The 22,914-nt window shown below is 40.7% G+C and overlaps 1 pseudogene; it reads left to right on the top strand.

Moving 5' to 3' along the window:
- The first annotated feature begins 13,006 nt into the window (after window positions 1-13,006).
- The window catches only part of LOC125417588 (casein kinase I-like), a 142,340-nt pseudogene continuing 132,432 nt past the window's right edge, over window positions 13,007-22,914 (top strand).

Raw genomic sequence — 22,914 nt, 5'->3', positions numbered from 1 at the left:
GGTTATAAGACACTATGTGATTGCTGGGAATTGAACTCAGGACCTCTTAACCTCTGAACCATCTCTCCAGCCCCATAAGGATGTGTGGCCTTGCCAGAGGAAGGACTTCTCTGTGGCTGGTTCTGAGAGTTCAGAACTTTACCATACCTCCAGTTTGTTCTCGGCTTTTTGACTGGCTGAAGAAGTGTTCTGCTCTTGCCATCTGCCACCAGATTTCTCTTGCCATCAAGGGCTCTTCCTCTGGGACCTTATGCCAAAATACAGTTCTTTTTCTGTAAGTTCTTTTGTTCACGGCGTTTGTCACAGTGACAGAACAATAACTCTTAGACCATGCAAAGAGAAGTTAAAGTTGCATCTTATTTTGGCATTTTCCAAATTTCTTAAAAACTAATGGAGGAAATAAGGCATTGGCTTATGTGAAAATAGTTATAGATTCATGAGTAGGGGAGTGGAATCACTACAATGTATCTAGGGATGTTTTTATAACTTAGGGGAGCTCCTGCTGGTTCTAAGAATGTGGAAAGCAGTCTGTACTGGGCACCCTGAAGACAGCGACAGAGAGGCAGGCAGGCATCCATCAGCAGCTGAAGACGAGCTTTTAAATGCAGAGAGCATAGTGACTACTATTGTGTGTGCACATTTTGATTTTTATATTTAATATTCTAAAAGTTTTAAGAGGTAGTCTATTACATCAGAGAATAGAGGAGGGTTGTTAATAGTTTTAGAAGTGAAAGGAAAATTTTACTTTCACCAGATTAGTTTTTAAGGCAAGATGGGAGACAGTGAAAATAAGATAGTCAATGTCATTAAATGCATTGGAATTTGCTGGCGAAGAAGATTTGTAAAGCATGTGAATTTAGTAAGAAGGAGTTTGTAATACATATGTTACTATGTTTTCATTTACTGTAGGTAATTTTGGTAACATAGTTCACTTATTTATTTATTTTTAATAAGAAAACGGAGACCCAGTGTAAGGACTCAGAAAATAAGGGCTTTTGTTCCCAAGTTGCATGACTTGAGTCCTGCGACCTACATTGTAGAGGGAGAGAACCAACTCCCTTAAATTATCCTCTGACCTCCACGCATGCACCCTGTCATACTTGTACACATACATACACGCACGCATGCACACATGCCCATACGCACACACACATGCACAAGCAAACAAAAAAAGAAAATGTCCAATAGAAAAATCTCTATGCAAATAAAAAACACCCAGGTGAGAAAATGAGCTTGTGGAAGACAGCATCTAACCAGCAGGGGGAGTGTGTTCACTGGGTTTTCACTGGTGGAACATTCCTCACACCTGTAAGCAACTGAATCATGAGATCTTTACTATACAGAGTGGAAAAAATAAGATCAAAGTTGCGAGATTGTTGTCGCCTTGGCAACTGGAATCAATTGCATCATTTCAGGAGACTCTGACTCTTGCTTTCATGAAATTAGAAAAGAGGCTGAAATTGGTGAACTGAAGAAAGTGTGGTAATAAATATTGTTTTATTCATACTTACACAGAAGCACAGAAATTTTCTTGTTTTCTGCCAGGTTGCTAGAAGCGATGTTTGATTCTCAAGAATTGATGTGTGAGAGCAGGTGTTCAATGTTATTGACAAAAATAATACTCTTGTACTTTCTTTCCCTAACAGGTTGAATTTAAGTTTTGTGTGGCGTGTGTGTGCGCGCACGAACACACACACACACACACACACACACACACACACACACACACACTATGTTATATTATATTTTGTTTACTGTCCCAAGAGATACACACAGGGGCCTCAGGTGACTGACTGTCATGCCTGTAATCTCTTAGTGGCTTCACGACTTGGTGTGTTTGGTAACCTCATAGCCACTGTGTTTCTAGCATAAAGACCTCTATGAGATAATAAAGATTTAGCAAAAATTTCATAAATTTTAGCCACAATGGGAAGAAAATATTACCTTAGGAGTAAATGAAGTAAGATTTTCAAGTAAGTGAAACTCAGTAAGTCATATTTTAGTATGATTATTATTTTTGTCTTATTTTAGAAAAAAATTCAAACTTGGTTTATAACATTATGCACAAGATTGGTTTGGCTCAAATTGACTAGTTAAAAGAACAAAGCATAGCTAAATTAACATTAATGAGGTCATAAAATTTGATATAATTGTAAAATTTAGTTAATAAGTTTTGAGACATAATCACATAATTCTCTAGCTGTCTTTGAACTCATCATGTAACTGAGGATGACTTTGAACTTCTGATTCATCTGGTTCCATTTTCTTAGTGGTGGGATTATAGATGTGTGACATCAACCAGGTCTGTGAAGTGCTGGGTACTGAACTCAGGGCTTCAGGTATGCTAGGCAAACATTCTATTCATAGTATACGTCACTCAAAATAGAAAATGAGACAGCGTAAACATTTAAGTAGGGTATAAATAGGTGGTGTGTTACTCAATTTTTTGTTGCTATAGCAAATAACAGATGATCAATTAATAAAAGAAGAAAGGTTTCTTGTAGTTCACAGTCTCAATGGTTTTAACCATGATCAATTGTTCTGTTACTTTGGGCCTGTAGAAGTATATCATAGTAGAATCACATGGCAGAACAAAGCTCACCTTATGACTCGGGGAGAAAGGGAGGTAAGGAGAGAGAGCTGGGGAGGGACAGAGGGAGAGAGAGAGAGAGAGAGAGAGAGAGAGAGAGAGAGAGAGAGAGAGAAAGAAGGAGAGAGGGAGGAGACTATGGGGTCCCCTTTAAGGGAATATTCCCAGTAACCTAAAAACCTTTCACTATGTCCCACTTCCTAATATTCTCACCACATTCCATTCACACCTCCCTGGGAATTGAACCTTTACTACAGGCATCTTTGGGGAACACTTAAAGACCGAGTATATGAAGATTCAGGGCAAATGCATGAAAGCATCAATGGGTAAGATGTGGAGAGAGGAAGATGAGGGGTAAACACAAGGAAAGCAAATGAAGACAGTACTGGAATGACATGAGGATGTGGCAGCGGTCTATAAAATCAAACATTCACTGGATCTGTTCAGAACGTTAACTCTGTTTTACGTGATAAGAAAGAAAACAAATTATGTGATTTAATTTTGTTTAGTAATGAACAATTTTACTGGCTATCTATATACCACGTAGTCAGATATGCCACATGGTCAGATATTCAAATATTTAAAATGGTAATGGTTTTGATTAATCGTGATTCTGTGTAGCCAGTACCATGATCAAACTTAGATCATTCCTTCACTTCAGGAAAGCTTGGACTTTTATATGAAGGAAGTCATTTGGTAGTTGACTTTCTTTAATGAATGTATTTTCAAAGATTGTATGTTGTAGTATTTTATCTGTTCTTTCTCTCTCTCTCTCTCTCTCTCTCTCTCTCTCTCTCTGTTTGTGTGTGCGTGTGTGTTGTAGTGTGCATGTGTAACATGTGCTTAAGTGTAGGTGAACTGCATGAGGAGAACTAAGGTTACATCACATGTTTTTCTTTGATTGCTGTTCCTTCATTTTTTTCCTCTTATCTATTCTTCTATCATAGAATACATCTTGACCACAACTTCTCCCCACTCTACTCCTCCCAGGTCCCTCTCCCTCAGATCCACTGCTCCTCTCTTTCCCTTAAGAGAAGAGCAGATCTCCCAGTGATTTCAACTGAACACACCATAAGGAGATGCAATAGGACTATTACATAAATAGGAAGATGCATAAACCCTCATAACAAGGCTGGATGAGGCAATTCAGGAGGAGGAAAAGGGTCCCAGGAGCAGACAAAAAAAAAATGTCAGAGATATCCCCACCCCCACTATTAGGAATCCCACACAAAAAAACTCTAATTTAAACATTCACAACATATATGCAGAGGATCTAGCTTAGGCCCAGGGAGGTTCTGTGATTGTCACTACCATCTCTGAGAGCACCTATGAGTCCTGCTTAGTTGATTTTGTGGGGACAGGATCATTCTGTGACACTGATGCTCCTGAGCTGGGCTGGTGTGGCTGGCCAGTGAGCTCCAGGGATCATCTGCCTGTCTCTGCTTCCGCAGAGCTTGGTTTGTAGAGTATAGCACTGCTCTCAGCTTTCTCTTAGGCTATGGGGCTGCTCCTGCTGTGTGTGCATTAGGAGCTTGACTGGAGGCGCCATCTGTCTAATCTTTCCATTCTTTCATTGCGTGCGATGGAAACAATATTTTGTGACCCAGTCATACAAGTTTTATTTATCCATCGATATACATTTGAGTTGTTTCCAGGTTTTGCTTATTGCATGCAAATGTTTAAGGCAATGTCCTTCACCTTAGTTTTTATGTAGTATGTATTTTAATTTCCCTTAGCCACATACCTAAGAGTGGGTTTGAAGGGTTATAACATAAACACAAACTACTAAACTACTTTGACATACTCAAAATGAGCATACCAGAGCAGAAGAATTCTAATTTCTCCACACACTCCCCCACACTCTCCGACTTTTTTATTCTCACTGTGGAGCCATGCCTCACTGTGATTATGGTTTGCATTTCCCTGGTGGCTAGTGGTATCATTACGTGACCTGAGTGATTATGAAAGAAAAAATGTTTAGTGTAATGTATGAATAATTTTGCAGTGTACATAGACCTGAGAGATCTTTGTCCTAAGGGTGTTAATGAAGAGGTCCATGACATTCCTTGCAGCCAATGTGATACTATAACCCATGGGGTATAGAACAGTTAGCAAATGGTTCCGTATCAGAGTCTGGAGGTAAGAATCTGCAGAGGGATTAGCCTTTGGAGATAGATGTTGTGATCAGCAGTTCCTCATGTTTCCTTCAATGTTACTGATGGAGGAGGCACAGCTGTTCTGCAGCTGATCTACTCTGAGGCACATCTTCTGGGCACCTGAGGTTCATCCTAATTGGTCCTTATATGTGTGTGAGTCTTATCCAATAAACCAATTCTATGTGCCCTCTGTGTTCTGCTCTGAAGTCAGAGGAAACCAGGCTGCTCTGAGGAGCTCATTCTAAATAACAGAATGCCACTTTTTTCTTTACAAGAATTGTGTGCCGTCAGGCATCCATCAATGTAAAGACCAGGGATGCCACCTCCTGCTGGATGTCCTTCCCCTAAGAAGCTCTGATTCAATATGCTTTTATGTTCTTTGGACTCTTGATCTCCCTAGATCTCTGCAGTATGTTGGAAATAACAGACAAGAGCCTGGGACGAATTCCTCCCTTCACCGCCGGGACACAAACAGTGAAGCAGCAGTGTAGGCTGCAGCGAGGATATTATGAGGAAAAAAGAGAACTCCTTCCCGCAATTAAATCCCGTGGTTCTGAATTAGCCCCTGGAGGTGTTTGAATAGGGATAGTACATCTGCTCACAAATTAGATGCTTTATAGCTAATAAGACAGTGTTTGGTGCTGTATTGTTCCCTCGTCAGAACTTTATAAATCACTTCATAATTTTGAAAGTGCTGTGGGAAGTTATAATAGAACTTTGCCATTCTCGTTAGCAGCCTTTTGTTACCTGCAGACTCCTCTAGCTTTGGGGACTTAATCTTTTTGATGACTTATTTAATGCGCTCTAGATTCTTTGAGTTTGGCAGAGGAAACTTACATTTAAAAAATGCTAACTGCCCTATTTCTGAAATGTATGCGTCTCAAATGTTGCATAGCAGATTTTCACCAGCAGACACAAAAGTTAAGCAAGGATAGAAATATTTCAGGAGATAGAGAGAAGTAGGCAGAAATCTTTCTGAATAAGGTAAGGTGGTTGATGCCCATAGTCTCAGTTACTCAGGAGGCTGGTGAGAGACCAGTGTGGGCAGACAGTGAGACCCTAGTTCTGAAATAAAGTTCTAGTTTCTTGATAAATATGTAAGATATAGAAGCTGTTTTCTTCCTATTTTATTATCTTTCAGCAATATGGGAATTAGGTCCAATGGAAATTAGACCAAAGTCTGTGAGTCTCCTTATTACTAGTCTGAGAAAGAGTGAGAACACAGTAAATAGCTTGTAGAAATTGTAAATTATTAGATTTATTCCTTAAAACGATGTTCAGTTATACAGTAGTAGCAAAATGGACAGTTAGATGTGACGTTAATAATAAGGAGGGAAAAGGAACCAACTCAAAACCTCCTAGAAAGTTCCAGTGCCCCCTGATTATTGCTCAGCCTCATTTGTTTCACTCTGGGCAGCAGAGCAAGGTAAAATATGGAAAGGGAGGTTTGGAAGTGCCAGCATGGCCATCTGCACTGGCTCTGCCAGGTCGCACTTGTCATCGTTCATGCCTTTGCCTGGGACCGTCCTCTGATAGCAGGGCATTTTACATGACATGTGGCCGTTGTGATTGCAGAACACTTGTGTTTAATGCTCTGCAGTTGCCATGTTGCTGTTCTTAATGACTTTCTCTCTTGAATCTGGCTTTATAAGCAAAGTCTGAAGGGACAGTGGATATGTTCTCTGGACTTGGGGACTTGGCTCATGTGAGGTCTACTTTACGTGACCTATGTGACTCCCGAGGATGGGGTCACAGACATCTGCTTCCCTGCCCCTCTTACTCACTGCTTACCACCTCCATCCTCCTGTAAGTGTATTGGCAGGTCAGCATGCAGAGCTGGGGTTTAGTGAGTGCAACAGAGGACACCAGGGTAAAAACAAAAGAAAGAAAAACCAGCAGAACCTACCAAGAGACAAAGCTGGGAGAGAAAGGAGAAAGCTATTTGTCAGTGTTGTGACAAGGGGCCCTGCATTTTTGTTTTGCATTAGGCTTTACAAATTATGTAGCTGGCCCTGTCTGGTACACAGTGATTCCGCCTGTCTCACTGTTGTGACTAAATGCCTTTCTTTGGTATGTGTGTATAGAAAAAAAAATAACACCACATTTTTCTTGTCCACCTCTGCCTTGTGTGTCTGAATGCTTCTACTGAGATTTCTAAGGCAAAAGAGCCCAATGGCACTTTCTTACAAAGCCCACTGTCCTAAGTATCCCATGATGAATGTCTCTAAGAAATTCCATTCGATTCTTTTTTCACTTCAAGTAGTGCAGGGGACCATTATATAAAAGATTTTTGAAATGTTTGTAATTTCCCTGTAATTATTCTTCCTATTGACTATATTGATTAGCAGCCTAATCTTAAAAATCAAAAGCTGTAGAGAAACAGCAGACAGGCTAACCATCAGTTTTCTTGTACTTTTATTGACTGACATCTTTTCAAGTAGATTCACCGAGTTCAACAATACCATGGAAAACTTTTCTCCTCTTTTACCACATAAATACTTTCAATCTCCAAACACTTTGGGGAATTATATAGCCCTATGAGGTGATACTCTATAGAGTATAGTTTTTAAAATTGTAACCAATAGAGTTAACTCATTTTTAAAATTCATAGATTGATAATACAAAAATGTGCAGTGACAGTGGGTGATGGCTTAAACAACCCTGGATGACTGTAATGAACACCATTCTTAGCAAGTAGAGAGCTGTATGCAGAATTATTTCAAAATTTTCCTGGACCAGGTTTTCTTTGTCTTCATCTCCTAGGAGACTATGCTGACAATTCTCTCTTGTTTCCTTTTTGTTGTTGTTTTTGTAATTACAATCATCTCATCCTTATTTTTATTACATTTTTAGGTTCTAGATAAAAGAATTTTACACATCTTTGTTGTCCCACAAAATGACACCTTCAGAAAAGGTTTCCATGGCCCTCTCTGCTAATACAGTTCTGGCAGTGATCAGCCCTCTGAAGTTGTGGAGCAGGCTGAGTGCTCAGGGTGTTTAGCTCTGAGTTTTCCAAGTCTGCCTTGATAATGTTTTGCTTGTTAATACTTAGGAATACTTCGCATCTGAGCAATTCACAGAGAACCTTTTGGTAACTGTTTGCCTAACTAGTTGAAATTAGTTTAGAGACGGTGATGGGGTCTCCATTTCAAACTGTTTGATATGGAGGATTGTGAAGATAGATGGAGATTCACTGATCTCAGAAGTTGTCAGAGAAGCCTGGAAGCTAGACTTGTGTGTTTCAGAATGAGGTGGCTGTAGTTGGGTGTTGGGGAGAAAGCCATTAATAATAATGTCAGTTATAACTTGAATCTGAAGTGTCCCCCACAGGCTCACATTTTGAGCAGTTGGTCCCAGATCATGGCACTAATTTGAAGGTTGGAAAATGTCGAGGAGGTGGGGCCTGGATGGCAGAAATAGTCCACCAGGGGCAAGCCTTAAAAGGTTAGCCAGCCTCTGGTTGTAGGCTGTTGTCTTTGCTCTCTGGAAGCCACTGCATGAACAGCTGCCACCTATTTTACTACTGCACTGGACAGAAATGTACCAGCCTTCCCCAGTATGATGGTCTGCCAGCCTCTGGCACATGAGCCATGATGAGTCTTGGCTCCTTGAATTGTGTCTTTCTGTGCCAGCGATGCAAAAGTAGCCATATGATGAGATCACTCAGAGGGATGCTCCAAGGGTGCAAATCTCTGAATGGGGAGCAGAGACTACTTGTCATGTTTTGCCACCATTCAATGACCTCACTTCTTAATATGGAATGTAGGCTCTTGTGACAGTTGGTGGGGTTGAAATGAAGATAATTTTGAATGAATGTATAATGTGAATCTAATAAACTTGTGGTCCCTAATCATATGGAGTTCGAATCCCTGAAGCCTGAAATGGCATGTATAGGAAGAGTGCTACTGTGGCTCTGATTACATTAAGTTTCTTGAGATGGAGAGATTGCCCTGGTCTATTTGGTTGAAACTAGCTCTGTGTCCTTAGAAGACCAATGAAACTTATAGAGAAAAAGAGAAGGTAATGCGGCCAAGAGCAGAGAGCATGAGGTAGCATCAAGTCAAGGGATACTGTAGTCAACAGGAGCCAGGAAAGGCAAGGAATACTTTCTTTCCTAGAGCATTTGGAAGAAATGTAAACCTACTGATGCCTTGATTTTGGAACATTAGTGCTGATTTTGGACTTCTGACCTATGAACCAGGATAATAAATTCCCATTAAGTTACCAACTTTATCTGCTACAGAAAGCCAAAAGAGTAAATAAAGAAAGTAATAGTTACATATTTCAAGTTCTGGTTCATCGACTTGAACTTGAGGTCACTTCTTGTATCCATGAAACCGAAAGGACCAAAGATCTTCAGTAGGCCTTCAAATTCATTGAGAGGATTCATATCTATTTTATGCTGTAATAGTCGAGGCTTTCCCAGGAAGCTACAGTCATAGGAAGAAGCGTATGTGAGAAAGTGGACATGGTAACTCATAAGGTGGGCAAGTGAAATAGAGTCCCAGGTGGAATGAAGAGGGCACAGAGATTATGAAGTTGATATAATAGTCTGGTCGAAAATTATCTCAGTAATTTTTTTCCAAAATTGAGGTAATTATGAACACATAATTTATCGAGTGCAAAATTAGATGGAAGTTGCTTGTCAGGGGGATATATATTTTATGCTTTCTGTATTGACTTGAGCACAAGCAGAGTCAAATGGATCGGATGGACAGAGTATACACGTACTTATATCTCTATAGGTCCATATGACCATCTGTCTTCTGTTTATCTAACATCATTGTCTTCTATCATTTATAGCTACTAAGGTTTTTCTTTTTGTTAGTTTGCTTTTTTTGTATCAGGATCAAATTCAAAACCCCACACAATTAAGCATGTACTCTACAACTAAGCTATGCCCATGACCTTATTAATATGTTTTCCCACATATTATTTGCTAGAATAAACCTTGAACAAAGGGCCCAATCCTGACGAAGGACCTGTGTTGAAAACCCAGCACCTTCTCTCTCACTGACATTGCCAAACTCAGTCACCCACATCCTGATAGCCAGGACAAGAATATCTAAAGATGAAGTGGTCTTCTCTGGGCAAACAACTCCTAGAAGGAGAAACCGCAGGCTTTCTTGTAGCTCCAGAAGTTGCATTTAACTTTCTATTCAATAAACCTCCTATACAAAGCCCAAGGACCCCCTTCTCCTTCAGCTGACACACTTTTCCTGCGGTGTCTTCCCCTAGCTCTTTGTAATAAACAGTCCTATCTGTTGAGGTCAGATTGTTGTCTTCTTCTGCCTTCTGTTTCTTTAAGCTGCCTCAAGAATGCAACATTAGTTGTTATGATACTATCATTATGAAATTTTATATTACTTGGGAAGAAATAGTCAAAAGTTCAGGGCTTGTAGAGACTGCAGTAGGTAAGGTGTTTGCTGTGCGAGCCTAAGGTCCTGAGTTCAGACGGTCAGCACCCAAACTGGATTTGGTATCCTGTCTGCAACCCCACGTAGATCCCTTGAGCTTGCTAGCTATTCAGTCTATGCCAACTCAGGGAACTCAAGGTCAAGTAAGAGATTTGGAAGAAGTTAACCTTTGGCTTCCACATACATGTACACTCCCCAGCATGCATAGGTATACTCACATAGATCCATTAATGCAAGTACACCATACTCAAGCATGTACACACACACACACACACACACACACACACACACACACACACACACACCCCACATTCCAAGAAGGGCCTTTATCGTGATAGAATAACAAGAATAATGTTTTGCTATCATTTGGTAGACTTTCCAAATTATACAACCAAATATGCGTGTATTCAAATTTATAATCATGAAATAGGAAAATATTGAAATGCTCTTTGGTTTTAGGGGAAATATTTCTACAATCATAGTCACATAATGATGTTTAAATTAGATTTATTTCTAAGTTTCATTCACACCACAAACTGCTGTCTTGGACACTTTAGCATGTAATAAGAGCAAATCCTGCATTTCTAAATTGGAGAGTTTTAGTGATTTCAATGGAAGGACTTGCATATGGAATGTATCATCATGGGAGATGAGTATTTGCTAATTCTAAGGACTGCCCTGGCTCAAGTAACAAAACAAGCAACCAGTCTGAGAACAATGACGACAAGGGTGGTCTGATCTCCGCATGCCCAGGACAGCCCTCATGAGCTAGCCAAGACAATTTTGCTGTATATCTAGTCCAGCAGCTGGGCAGACATCCTGGGTTCTGCTCCATAAACAAAGCTGGGACCAGTGGCCAGTATTTGCTTAAATGGAAATAAAGAACCATCCATTGTATTTGTTTTCTGGGATTGCGGTAGCTCCTGTTGTTACCTCATTCCTTCATCATCCTGTGTTATCTTAGTCTTGTCTTTTAGGCTGTGATAGAGACATTCTACATATTTAGTTTTTGGCCAGCCTGTATTCTCTAAACCAATTCTTTGCTGATCTTGGTTTGTTTTAATCTTTGCATTGCTAGATTTTGATGAAACTTACCACTGTTATGATTTCCTCTTTCATTTTATTGTGGCATTGAGCTCCAAATCCTACTAATTGGCAACTCAGCACAGAGAAGACAAAAAGGATCAAAATTTTCTGTCTTTCTCATCAAATATTAAGTTCAATTATCTTTCCCCCATCACCAGCAATTACATAGGTTTGCATAAACTCAAATTGCCGGCAGCCCTCCTGTTGCCTAAGTGCATGTCTGGCAGAGACAATTTACAATGCAATCCAAAACGACAGTGCTCCTCAAAATCGCCTCTTTTGGAACCTAAGGTCTCTCAAAGAAAGACTTAGAGAAGCATGGAAAAGTGCATGAAGGGGGAAAGAAAACATAGCTACCGTAATAAGAAGAGTCAAGAAGCAAAGTGATTATTGATATTTTCTGTCCTGTAGAGTGGAGTGAGGTGGTGGTGGTAATGGTGGTGGTGATGATGATGGTGGTGGTGGAGGCATGTGTGTCTTTGTGTCTGTGTCTCGGGTAAAGGAGTCAGGAAATGAGGAAGAGGTGGAGGTTTCCATTTTTAGAAGGACTTGGGTCAACTCAGTTTGGGTCAGTTCAATTAAATTATTCTTTCAACAAAGGATGCAACATTGATTAATGATACAATGTGATTTTGTGCCAGAGGAAAGAGAAGACAACAATAAAGAAGACACATCCCTGCCTAGATAAGACCAGCTCTGTAGTCTTTCATTAGTGTTGTTGTGGTGAATTCTCTGCCTTGTATTTAATGAGACAGGCAACAGTTTCATTAATAAGTTAGGTCAAGAGCACTCTGTAACTTTGAAAATGATCTGTAATCCCAACAAATTAAAGAAAAGCTGGCCTAATGAGTTTTTGTTTTCACTTTTAGCAAAAAAATAAACAGTGCTTGTCCCTCAAGATTTTACATATTTATCTTTAAGAGATCACACACTTTGTATAACAGCCATTTTTTTTTTTCATGCAGAGATTTGTTGATTGACAGAAGCAGCTTGAGGGAGGGAAGGTTTATTTTGGCTCACATGTCTAGTCCACCATGAGAGGAAAGAACATGAAGTAGCTCCACTTATTGTGGAGGTGGATGTGGGGGTCAGCCATGATAATCTAAGTCTGGGCAGGTCACCCAAAGGAAGTTCTTTACTTCCAATTATGATTGATCACCTGGGACTCTGGCCATCGATACATTTAAAAAGAGGCCTGAGTCTCAGTTTACCCTGAAGCAATACCTGGTAGTAGGAAAACACCACAAGCTGAAATTACCTGACCCCCACCAAAGAGCAGGACCATTCAAAGGAAATGCCTGACATTCCAACCACTGTAGATATAGTATCACCTGCCAGTGCACCTCACCAGGACACCCCTAGACAAATGTCAGCCAATCAGGGGTTCTGAACCTCAGAGACCCCTCACCCCCACATTTACTACTATAAAAACCCAATTGTAATTGAGTTCAGGGCTCTCTGGATATTCCAATACGTTGGACATGCGGAGAGACCAAGTTTGCAAACTTGATTAAAATAAAGGCTCTTTGCTTTTACATATGGGACTCAGTCTCCTTTGTTGGCTATTGTGGGCACCCACGGATTTGGGCAAAACAGTGGGCAGGAAGCAGAGATCTTGGGCTGAAAGCACACATAGCCTACAGGGTCACCTCCCAAGGATGCCTTTCCTTCAGTGAGGTTCCACCTTCTACAATTTTCCAAAAGAGCCTCACTGTGATGTCTGTCTTGGTTACTTTTCTATTGCTTTGAGGAACAAGATGAACAATGCAACTTATAAAAGAAAACATTTGATTGGGGGCTTTCTCCCAGTCTCAGAGCGTGAATCCGTCGTCACTACGGCAGGGAACACGGCGGCTAGCATGGCGCTGGAGCAGCAGCTCAGAGCTTACGTCATCGAATCTGTAAGTGGGAGGCAGAGAGACCAGGCCTGGTGTAGGCTTTTGAAACTTAAAAGTCCTTTCCCAGGGACATACCTCCTTCAAAACGGTGACATCTAATCCAGTGCTTCCCAACTTTCCTAACGTTGCGACCCTTTAATACAGTTCCTCATGTTGTGGTGACCCCAGCCATAAAATTATTTTTGTTACTACTTCATAACCGTAATTTTGCTACTGTTATGAATCATGATGTTGAATGTCTGTGTTTTCCAATGGTCTTTTCCGAGTCGCGACCCAAAGGTTGAGAACCACTCTCCTAATCTTTCCCCTAATAATTTCATCATCTGAGAAACAATCATGCAAGTATATGAGCCTATGGTGGCCAGTCTTATTCAAATCACCACAGTGAGCAACAGTGCAAATATGTGAGCCTGCTGGGGCAATTTCACGCCCAAATACAGGACCTAGAATATGCTTGCCCCCTGTAGGGAGCCAATGAAGAGATGCGTTTTAAGTGTACTGAACTTTCTAAAGCTTGTGCTTCAGTAGAGTTTGTGCTTGTTTACCGAGAATGCTCCTGAAAGTCCTCCCATTTCTACCGGGTTTAGTGGGATAAGTAGAATAATAGCCGAGGCAGAAACAATAGCCGTCCCCGCTCCCCGCCTTCCCCGGTACTCTTCTGGGAACAATCACAAATTGTGTTTAAAAGCAGAGTTTTCTTCCTTTGAAAAGGATTGGGTTTGAAATCCATGAGAGTGGAAATGCATTTCTTTCTTTCTTTCTTTCTTTTTTTTTTCACGAGGCAAATGACTTACTGTTTCTTGTTCTAATGTTGCCGGAGACACAGCCACGGTTCAAAGCAAATAGCAGCTGCGCGCTTTCAAATGGCTCTCGCGGGCAGGTGGCATTTACTCTCTGAGCTGAATTCAAATACAGTTTCACTTGCAGATCTATGGGTTTATAATGTCTCTGAACTCATATTTTTGTGGCTATTATGCAGAAAAGAAAAATGTCAACATAGCTAATTAAATCCATTTTGAGGGAAAACATTAAGTATTTCACTCAAGAGAGACTTTATTTGAATTAAATTGACTTGACAGTAAGACAAATCAATCATTTGTCTTCCTGTGCACTAGGAACAGTGCTTATACTCTGTTTTAAAATTGTTCCTTTTATTTGTGAGATTAATATAATTGCAGCACCCCTTCCCTTCCCTCCCTCCAAAGCCTCCCATAACCTCTCCTTGCTCTCTTTCGAAATTCATGACCTCTTTTTTCATTAATGTTGCTAACCTGCACACACACACACACACACACACACACACACACACACACACACACACGCATGCATGAACCACATGTATGCAAGCACATGCCTGCGTGCATGCATACTTTTTCCTAAATAGAAGCTGCTCAGTCTGTATAATGTTACTTGTATGCATGTTTCCAGCGCTTACCGATTGGTATTGGGTAAACAATTAGTGTGCTACTCCCTAGAGAAAACTCTTTCTCCTGCTCTCTGCATCCTTAGCTGCCTGTAGTTCTCTGCATAGGGTTGTGGCTTCATGGGCTTTCTCCTGCCTACTTTAGCATGTCTGTTGTTGTTCTTGTTCAGCTCATGTTAATGCAGTGATGTTGGTATGATTTTATGTGTGTAGCTTCTGACATTCCTAGGAAACATGGTTTCATAGCAGACTCCCTGGTCTGTGACTCTTAACATGCATACATCTGCAAAGCAAGCCCCACAGCTAAGGTCCAGACAACATTAAAGATGGTCAAAGTGTGGGTCCTTTGTAGAAACCACCCTAATACAGGCTCATCACAAATCAAAGAGTTTTACATGGTGTAAGGTGTATGAACTATGATTAAAGCATTAATGTGGTTCCTTAACGTATGTTTGCATGTGTGTATGTATGAATGCATGCATGCATGTATGTTATGTGTATATGTGTGCATATTATATGTTTTTAATCTTTCAGGTGTGTTTTTTCTAGAGAGCCCAAACTGGTGTTGAACAAATGATTCTCCTGCCTCAGCCATCTGAGTGCTGAGATTACTCATCTGAGCTATCATACCTAGCTTTATATTTTTATTCTGTTTAAACACACAGAATTGTTTGCTTGCCTTAGTTTTTTTTTTATACCATACCTTGATGCAAAATTTTGGGTTTCATTAAGAAGTGGGCTATGGCTGGGCATGGTGGTATCGTGCACACCTTTAATCCTAGCAGCTGGAGGCAGAGGCAGAAGGATCTGTGAATCAAGTCAGCCTGGTCTATACAATGAGTTCCAGGTCACCCAAGGCTACATAGGGAGACCATGTCTCAAAAAAAGAAAGAAAAAAAATGAAAGGGAAAGAAAACAGTGAGCACTGGGAATTAAACAAGGGAAGTGTAGCTGTTAGCTAGAGATGTTGTCTGGAAAAAGACAAACTTCTTGTTGCAGCTGTGAAAGTTAAATCACATTACTGAGTTGTGACTGACATACAACGATCTATATGTTTTTTTGTGTATTATGAGTTTAGAGATACATATACTCCCCCGAAACCATCACACTCAATGGACATATCTGTCACCTCTAGTTTCCTTCCTTCTTTCTCTGTCTCTCTCCCTCTCCCCTCCCTCCCTTCTGCTCCCCTTCCCTTCCCTTCTCTTCTCACTTCTCCTCTCCTCTCTTCTCCTTTTCTCTCTTTTTCTTGTCTCCTTTCTCCTCACTCCCTTTTTCTTCTGGAATACTTATGATCAGCATTTTTGAACAAAATTGTAAATAAATACTGCATTTTTGTTAACTTTAGGCACTGTGCTGGAGGTTCCTAGAAGTTGCACAATGAGACTTTTAACTCTTCTTATAGAAATAAAATAAAATAAAATAAAATAAAATAAATAAATGGAATCTGCCTCTAGGCAGAGATTGATTCCTTAGGAACGACTCCAGGGACAGATTAGTGATTTGACTAAGGAACCAGTCTTAGGAAGATGATGTATTGTCCTTCCTTGAATTCTTGCCTCGTGCAGTTCCTATAAGCTACCGTGAAAGATGTGACTATTTCCTCTTCCTCTCTCTGCCTTTTTGTCTTTCAGAGTTTGCTTTTCAAATCCCCAGTTAAGAGTTTGGGATTCCTTACTCTTTTTCTAACGATCCCTTCCCTGCCATGTAGAACTCTACCATGTGTCCAACGTCATTTTATCCTCTAAATGCACCCATCAGCAGCTGTGACACTGTGGTTCACATATCCATCATCACTGGTTTTACTTTTTTTTTTTTTTTGGCTTGATTTTTTGCTAACAGCCACCATAACACGTATGAGGTTCTATCTCACTGTAGACATTGTAGATTTGGAATTTCTAGATATTTCTTGTTGAATTCATGTACCTGCCGAACATTTGCATATCTTTTTTTGTGTGTGTTTGTGTGTGAAATGTCTTCTCAGAGCCCTGGCCCATTTTAAACTGTAGATTACTTGTTTCTTGCTGTTGGTTTGCCTGTACATTCTTAGTGGTAACTCCGTTGCGGATGTACAATTTGCAATCATGTTTTTCTTTGTTCTGACTGCTTTTTGCACCCTGCTGCCTGTTGCCTGTTATCTTTGAGGCACAGCCATTTTCAGTTTGGTGTGTTTGAACTTGCTTGTTTTAGTCGGTGTTGACTGTGCTTTTGGTACAGCATCTAAGAAATCACGGTCAAGTTCAATGGCAAGACGTTTCTTCTTTGTTTTCTTCTAGTGGTTTCATAGTTTCTGGCCTTGCATTCTAATTTTCATTCTCTCTTGAGCAGATTCTGTGTTTGAGGTAGAGAAAGCCCTCCTCCCCATTTCTTTGTTTTACCTGTGGATATACTATTTTACCAGGGCTGCGCATTCAAGAGACTGCCTCTCCTGCCTTTATTGTAATAGTTCAGTTTTCAAAACTCATTGTGCTTTCTAAATATACAAGCATGCTATCTGAAAACAGAAGTGCTTTTACTTCTCCCTTTCTGGTTTAGATCTCACCTGTCTCTTGTTTAATTTCTTTCTATATCTTTGATGGGATCTTGCAGTGCTATATTGAATAGAAGTTGTAAAGGTCCTTGTCTCATTACAGGCCTGTCATTCACAAGGCCCAGGTTTGATCCCTAGCACTGGAAAAACAAAAGAAGAAAAGTTAAAAAAAAAAAAAAGAGGATGACATCCCAGAAGAGACTAAGACAGAAGCTTATCAAGGCCTATATATTTAAATACCTTCTGGGTTCTCTGTAATGTATCCCCTCCTCCTGCTGATAGGTCCAGGCATTTTCTAGAATGGGGATCTTAGGACCCCAAATAGAACAAGACAGATAGTTCGTCAGAGCATTTATGGCCAACTCTTTCAAAGAAAATTAGAGTGATCCTTTTTAGATTTTGGGTGGATGGGTGTTGGCTTTGGAGGCAAATTATTTCTGAGAGGCACCTTGTGTAAGAGTAATTCTAGGTTGTATGGCTTTGCCTCAGAGCAATATGAACTGCAAGAGACAGTTGCAAGAAACATCATAGAGGAACCTCAATTCTAGGTCTTGTCAAAGTTTTTGGCCAGTACACAGAGAAATAGATTTTTTATATTAACTAATTTAGTGCATGTGTATATGTGAGGGCACATGCACACAGTGTGTGTACATGTGTGTGAGAGGACACACACAGACATAGTGTGTGTATGTATATGGGAGTACACACACAGACATAGTGTGTGTATGTGTATGGGAGTACACACACAGACATAGTGTGTGTATGTGTATGGGAGTACACACACAGACATAGTGTGTGTATGTGTATGGGAGGACACAGACAGACATAGTGTGTGTATGTGTATGGGAGGACACACACAGACATAGTGTGTGTATGTGTATGGGAGGACACACACAGACATAGTGTGTGTATGTGTATGGGAGGACACACACAGACATAGTGTGTGTATATGAGTGAGTGAGGGCAGATTTTAGGAGTTGGTTTTCTTCTACCATGTGGGTCTAAGAGGTAAAATCTTTTCAGCTGAGATATCTTTTTCTTCCTTCCTTCCTTTCTTCCTTCCTTCCTCCCCCACCCCTTATTTTGAGACAGGGTTTCTTTGTTTAGCCCTGGCTGTCCTGGAACTCACTCTGTAGAGCAGGCTGACCTTGAACTCACAGAGATCCATCTGCCCCTGCCTTCTGAGTGCTGAGATTAATCTGTGCATCGCTACCATTCTACACAGCTGAGCCATCTTGTTAGGCACTAGGAATAGATTTCCTTGTGATTTTCTTACATTTATATTACATTTTGTTCTTATTCATTGATCCTCAAGTTGATGGCTTATTAGAACTCATATACAAAGCATCTAGGAATAGTAATTACCTGTAATACATAAGACATATAATAAAAGATGTCAGCAAATATCTCCAATTAATATACATTTTTATAGCATATTTTCTTTTAAAAACGTAGAAAAAATTCTTTCATATAAATTGAACACATACAATTGGGTCATTTCTTCTAACAATTTTGTCTGAAATATCTACATTTGAGAAGTCCTTTGAAACACTAGACCTCAGTTCTGAGTTTCTGCAGCTGACAGCAGTTGGTGGTGCTTTTCTTTAGTCTCTAGGATTCTAGACACTGAAGTCCAGGTTCTCTGCTCACACTTTTACTCCAGAAAGTCATATTCTCACAGTAGCACACCTGGGATTATGTCAAAGTAGTTGTGAGACAACAAATGCATCATGCATAGAAAAAAGTCAGGAATTTTACTTGCCCTGAAGATGACTTTTCCCTTTACAATATATTTGGTCTTTACTGTGTCTGAGCTTAAAATGTTCCACAGGTTGCGTTGTGCATGTTGGAAATCTCACTCACATGTTTCAGCGGGTAGGGGAGTATCTGGACGATAATGAAACTATGTAGCTCTCCATTGAGAAGTTCTGTGAGATACTCATGCTACCAATCGAGCATTCTGAAGAGTGGGAACAGAACGAGGAAGAGGCCAGAGGTGGTGAACTGCTTGGAATGGAGTTTATGAGCTAAAGCTATAACACCAAGGCTCCTGTGAAGGCAGCGTGAAGCAAGATCACACAGAGCTGTCATTCATGGGAACCGCCCTCTCCCCAAACCCCACATAAGTAAAAGAGCCAGGAACGTTGGAGCTCTCCCATGCTCAGTACTACGCCTGTGTTGCCTCACCCACCTTTTTGTACAAATCCCACTATATCTCATTTTCATCTACCTTGGTTACATTTGTTCAATGCCTTTCTTAGTAATGTTTCAAGTACTTAATTTTAGCATTTGCATTTGTGCATGCGTGCGTGTGTGTGTTTGGTGAGGTCATTCTGAGTCATTTTTATTTTCTAAGGCATAGTGACAGCATTTTTTTTTAATCCTGCTATCATCTAAGTTCATCTGATGGAATCACTGGAAGAACCTTTGGAAAACGACTGAAAGAACAAGATGGGTTTATCTTATGTCCATGTCCTGGTTCTACTTACTTCTTCCTTAGCAACACCAACTGCACCTAACTTGAATAAGAGAAGCCAGTCAATAGGTACTCATTTGCGTATCAAATCTATTTCTATAATTACATATTAGTTACTTTTCTGTTGTGGTGAAATATTATGACCAAATCAGAAAAAAGGTTTTGTTTCTGCTTTTGAGTACAGCGAGATGGTGTCCTTATCACAGGGAAACATGGCATGGCGGAAGGTATGGTGGCAGGAGCAGGGAACTGATTGGTTATATTTAGTCCACACACAGGATGGAGAGAGAGAGAGAGAGAGAGAGAGAGAGAGAGAGAGAGAGAGAGAGAGAGAGAGAGAGAGAGCATGAAGTGGGGTATGGCTATTAGCCCTCAAAACCTGCTTCAGTGATGTGCTCCCTCCAACAAGGCTGCTCCTCTTAAAGGTTCCATAATCTCCCTAAACAGTGTCACCAGCTGCATTGGCAAACCAAATGCTCAAATGCATCAGCCTGTGCGGAACACTGCTCATTCAAACCACCTTAGTCTGCATATGTCCCTGTAGTTAAAATTCCCTCATCTGAATATTGCTGATATATGGGCTTACGAACACTCCTGGAAGCAGATAATTGAAAGTTGTCATGCATAATGTGTGCTCCTTTTAAAAACATTGTTTATCTTTGTGTGTGTGTGTGTGTTTAAGAGTGAAAATGTCACGGTCTGTGTGTGAAGGTCAGAAGACAACCTCACAAGTTTTCTCTGCCTGCTACCTCTTTGCAACAGGGTTTATTGTTCTCAATGAGTATTCCAGGCTCACACATCCACAAAACTCTAGGGAATTCTTTAGTCTCTGGTCTCACCCTAGGAGTCCTAGGAGTTCTGAGATTACAGACCCATGTCTATCCTGTTTGGCTTTACATGGTTCTGGACTCAAGTTCTCACACTTGTGCAGCAAGCATTTTACTCATTGAGCCATCTCCCCAGTCCAGATGTGTTCATCTAACTGCAGCTCTCATATTCTGTCATCTCTAAGATGTAGCCTTTAAGATTTATTATGTATCAGCATCACCTGGAGGTAGTGCCTGCTTGAGGAGATCACTGTGGCTGCACACTGCTATTCCTAGTTTCTGATCAGGTGATAACCCCACTGCTGGGCTCAAATTCTTGAAGAACCACTATGCTAAGCAGTAAGAGCCTTCTTTTCTCATGCTTATGAGTACCTGTTGACTTTTCTTTTAATTACTCAACTCCTGAGGGTCAGATGATAGGCAAGGACACTATTTTGTTGTTAGAAACTAATTTTGAGAGTGCAGAGGAACTCATACCAACCACAGGTGGGCTTTCTTTCAGGATGAGGAAGCTTCTTTTGTTTCAACTCCCTATCAATTTTGTCTATATATTTCTTAATTGCTATCAATGATCTCAGTTGCGACATAAATACGACCATAAATATCAATAATTTATCATTTTGAAGAACAAATCAAATAGCTAAATATTTTCATCTTTATTTGCTTGCTTTTGAGAAACTACTTAAGAAAATCCAACTTTACAATTTTTATATGAATTACTTTTGACAGGGTCTCACTGTGTAGCCCACACTCACACTGAACTCACATGTACTTGAATCAGACTGTTATGTGATGAAATTATTGGCATGTACTACATTAAAATGTTTTAATTATGCCTTTTGTTAGTGTGCCTCCTTATTTTCTTAGGCCATGGTCTGACATATTATCTTAAAAACAGGAAGAAAGAAAAAGAAAGAAAGAAAAAAAAAGAAAAAAATCAAACTAGGCCTCAGTTAATTTATTCAGCTATTTCTACTTCCATCACAGTAGGCTTCTACTGCCCAGAGGCCAGATATCAAAGTGGAGGGAAAATGATGGAGAGAAGGTATGTGTTTAGTGTCAAATAATAAATGCACTCTTTGCCTGCAGCTATAGGCTACAGAAATCTCTTTTTCATGTAAATGTGAGCAACAGATCCAACTTAAACGATTGCATTAATCTACACCTTAACAGTGTAGTCTTCACAAACCTACCTAGTGGTTTCTATAGTCACTGGAAGTCTGGAATTTCTCATGTGATCATATTTCTTTCTATGTGGTAAGGCTTTGAATAGTCACAACATTACATTTATTTTAGGAAAAACAAAACAAGTCTCATGTCATTTCAAAACTTTAGTTTTCTAGAAGGAGCAGGTGCAGTAACTCCTGATGGTTAGGATTTACTGCAGGTATATTGTTTGTACGAGGTTGCCTATGAAGTATCCTAAATGAGTTTATGATTTCCCATCTCCGTTCTGATGCTTATATTGTACCTGCTGCATTCATTATTATTTTTTTTTAAGTAAATTTTATTAAATTATAAAGGTTTCCATTTCCGCCCCCCCCTCCCAACACCCTCCCACTCCCCCCACTCCCCCCCTCCTTCCCCTCCATCCCCCAGGGCAGTCAGGGTTTCCTGCCCTGTGGGAAGCTCCAGCTCCCTCCCCCTCCCTCCAGGTCCAGGAAGGCAAGCATCCAAACAGACTGGATCCCCAAAATCCAGCATATGCAGAGGAAACAGGTCCCAGTGTCATAGTCAATGGCTTTTCAGAAAGACCCCGGGCCAGCCACAGTCAGAGAATCCGGCCAAATTCCGAGAATCTGGCTAGATCACGTCCTCATTCAGTCCCAGTCCGACTGGCCCTGGTAAATTCTCATCAGATCCGTTCCCTTGTGTCAGTGGGGTGATAGCATCCCTCGCAGTACTGATTTCGTCTTTCATGTTCCTCCTCCTTCCGCTCCCCCTCCGGACCTCGGGGGGCTCAATCCGTTGCTCCAATGTGGGCCTCCGACTGCATAGCCGTCCTTCGCCAGACGAAGGATCTATGGTGATAAGCAAAATATACATCAGTATGGTCATGGGCCACGGCCGATTCAGGCACCCTCTCCTCTGTCCAGAGAGCAATCTGGGGGATTTCTCCTTGGACCTGGGATCCCATATATAATCAAGTCTCCTGTAAACCCTAAAATGGCTCCCTTAGTTGAAATATATTGTTCCCTGATCCCATATTCATCCTACCTCCCTCCCCCCCCATCCCCGGCCACCAAGCTTTCCCCGTTCCTCCCCTACTCCCTTCTCTCTAGCCCTCTCCCCCTCCATCGACCCTCCCACCCCCCCATGCACCCGAGGTTACCTGGGACTCTTGTCTATTTCCTACCTCCTGGTGGATAGCTAAATAATCTTCATCAGGTTCATCTTCTTATTTAGCTTCTCTAGGATCATGAATAATAGGCTCAAAGACCTTTAATTATGGTTAGAATCCACTTATGAGTGAATACATACCGTGTTCCTCTTTTTGGGTCTGGCTTACCT

Source organism: Myodes glareolus, chromosome 14, assembly GCF_982192425.1.
Source record: "Myodes glareolus chromosome 14, mMyoGla1.1, whole genome shotgun sequence".
Lineage (NCBI taxonomy): Eukaryota > Metazoa > Chordata > Mammalia > Rodentia > Cricetidae > Myodes > Myodes glareolus.
This window is presented reverse-complemented; position numbering and strand designations above follow the sequence as displayed.